This window comes from Penaeus monodon, chromosome 43 (genome assembly GCF_015228065.2).
Source record: "Penaeus monodon isolate SGIC_2016 chromosome 43, NSTDA_Pmon_1, whole genome shotgun sequence".
NCBI lineage: Eukaryota > Metazoa > Arthropoda > Malacostraca > Decapoda > Penaeidae > Penaeus > Penaeus monodon.
This window is the reverse complement of record NC_051428.1, coordinates 10,448,586-10,451,976: the sequence shown is the minus strand read 5'-3', so window position 1 is coordinate 10,451,976 and position 3,391 is coordinate 10,448,586.

Here is a 3,391-nt window from a genome sequence, read left to right as displayed (position 1 = left end):
TGTGGTGAGGGTCGTCCTGGATTCAGCCTGGTTTGGCTCTGCCTGTGGCTTGGATTGGAGTGGGGAGATGAGTCTCGTCCTGGGGTGAGGGTGAGGATGGGGCTGGTTTGGCTCTCTCCAGCTTCCTTCCCTTCCGGACTGTGACAGTCTTGGCAATTGCCGTCATGGCGACCGTGATTGCCTTCTCGGCCTCTTCACTCGACCTTCCCAAAGCTGTTGCTACTGCTGTGACTACAGCAGTCAACATGTCCTCCTCATCGAGGAGGAGATCATCGTCTCTTGGGGAGGGTTTTGTAGTGCTTTTTGAACCTTTATTTCTGTGATTCTTCTGCACATTTTTCATTGTCGGAAACTCCTTTTTGTCAGAAATATCTGGTTTGGCTGGGGCGGCTTACTTCCTCTTAGAAGGTCGAGGGGCCTTTTAACTTTTGTTCTTTCCCCAGACATAGGTGCCTGGGGGAGCAGGCACAAAGTCTGGTCACTTTTTGGTAATATCTTGTCGTCTGAGGGCCGCCTCTTTCCTGACAGAGTAAGCCAAGCTCCAGGTGTGATGCCTCTTGACACAGTTGGGACATCTGGCTGTTGTGTCCCTCTTTTCTTCTTTGTATGCCTTGAAGCACACCTCAGTGTTATGTGCCTTACTACAGACACCACATTTAGGCTTGGCTGTGCAGCTAGCCTGGTGGTGACCATATTTTTGGCACTTGAAACACATATGGTACATATGTTCTGAGGTTGTAGGTGCCCCAGTTACCCAGATCAATAATAGTGGCTGGGGCACCTGTCATGGTCACCAGGACTTGCCTGGTTGGAGTCTTTCCTTTCGACATTCGGGAAGCCTCCAAGACCTGTGGGTGTGATGTGATCATCTCCACATCATATGAGACTGAGAAGCCAAGTAGCACCATCTTGACTCTCTTATCCTCGGGATTCAGTGGTGAGAGACTCACTTTCCTCCCATCTTTCAGTTCCTTCGTTTCCTGCAAGAAACTCAGGGTAGCTTGATCTTTGGGCATGATGATCGTGCCCTGATCTCTGGCAACCCGGATCGACAGCCGGATTTTACATTGCAACTCCAATGCCCTGACCAGTTGGTAGGCTTTGTCGAAGCCTTCAGGTTTAGCCGGCACTTTGAATTGAGGGAAAGGTCTAGGGGGTCCAGACTCTCCCTCGGAGTCCCTCTCCGGCCTAGGACGTTTCAGCCCGCGCTTTCGGATTTGGGGCTTGCTCGTGGGGGCAGCAGTTGATTCGGCTGGTTCAGCTAGTGCTCCCCTCTCAGTCAGGGAGGTCGTCTGAGGGGAACTCAGAGACTTCCCTGGTTTGGGTGCATGAGAATCTATTTGTTGGACTATCTGATGGATATACACATTGTTTTGTGATGTTTTTTCTGTCTTGTCCATCTTGGCAGCAGGCGTGACAGAGTCATCCTGTGCACAGGGTTTTCTTTTGCCACCAGGAGGCACATATGGCTTCAAGGTGGCTGCCGTGGTCTGGGCCTTGCATGGGTCATCAACATTTGAGTCTGTCTGAGGGTCAATAGCCATTGTAGCGGCACTCATGGACCAGTGTGAGTGTCAATGGCGGCATGACTGCTTGACCCTAGCCTCCTGAAGGAGACCAGCTGATTGACCTGACTGGGCCACAATCAGGCCACCTGTCTTGCTGGAATAGAGGACCAAAGAGGCGTGTTGCTAGCCGCAGGGCGTACTCATTCACGGCATCGCTCAACCTCTAGGACTCCCGTCTCCACAGTGCACAAGGCTGCCACACACAGCAAACACGTCGGTAGGTGTAAACCCCTAGGGAGAGACCAGAGGGGATGCCCTTCCACACACAGGAAATCATTGTTTGAAACCCTTTTGCTCATCCCTCTGAAGTAGCCAAATGAAGAAGATACCCAAAGGTTGCTTCACCTCAGTGGGGAATGGAAGCTCTTGCACTTCTTCCAGGCGGTTCCTCTCATCCCTCTGAAATAATCACCCTAAGGTTGTTTCACCTCAGTGAGGGAGGAGAGGTCCTGTACCTTTTCAACGTGAATCCCTTTTTTTCCTCTGAAAACAGCCACCCAAAGCCTGTTTCACCTCAGTGAGGAAAGGGAGCTCTTGCACTTTTTCCAGGTGGTTCCTTTCGTCACTCTGAAACATCCACCCAAAGGTTGTTTCACCTCAGTCAGGGAGGAGAGGACCTGTACCTTTTCAAAGTGAATCCATTTTTCTCTGAAACAACCATCCAAAGGCTGTTTCACCTCAGTGAGGGAAGGGAGTTGTTGCACTTTTTCCAGGAAGTTCCTTTCATCCCACTGAAACAACCATCCAAAACTGTTTCATCACAGTGAGGGAGAGAAGCTAACATTCCAGGCGGTTCCTATGGTGAGACGGGAGGGAAGTCTTCTGTTTAGCAGCAGCTATTTAGACAGAACCAGGCTAAGGGCCTGCCTATTCATTCCTATGCGAAAAACTAGAGTGGCAGTCATCAGATGGTCTACCATACCAGTCCCTAGCAAATAGAATGGCAACTCTATGCACATCGTAAGGCAGGCACACTAAGGCCCCCCAGACACACCCTCCCCTGCGAAAGGTAAAGTTCTGCCCACGTCCGAGCATGCCCCCTAAGATGGGGTCCAGTTCACCAGAAGGTGCACGCAGAGTTATCCTAATGCTGAAAAATCCGTAAAGGAGAAAATAGGCTAGAGGGTAAATGCAAGCAATTAGCATCGCGGCAGCAACCAAGGGTGGACGCGAAACCGCCACGATAACGCGTAGGAGCCGAGGACGAATTTGCTGTAGGGCGGGTCCAGTACATCTCTTTAAGCCACCCATGCAAAAACCTCGAGACCGAGAGGTCATAGCAGCTCTCTTGGCATTATCTGGCTTGGCAAAACCCGCTGCGCCATGTCCAATGCCTTTATCTGTACGTTCCTCCCTTCGCTCTGAATCAGCCGCGTAACGGCTGATTCACCAGAGAGGAGTGTCCTTGCAGGTGAGCTGCTGTCGACTGACTATATTAGTATATATATTTAAATATATGTATGTATATATATATATATATATATATATATATATATATATATATATATATATATATATATACATATATATATACACATATATGCATCAATAGAGGATCTCACTAGCTCCATAGACATTAGCTATCTACACATACTTAAGTAATGAGAGCAAAGTTTTACGCACACTCCCTGTGGGCACTCGGTGTTATTTATCGATATCAATGCGGCATTGCATTATTCCATCTTTCATAAATATACTTCAGTACATCTGACTTTGGATTTGAATTGCAAAATCAATTTCCACCGAGTGCTCATGGGGAGTGTGTGTAAAACTTCGCTATCATTACTCAAGTATAAGTAGATAGGTAATGTCTATAGAGCTGG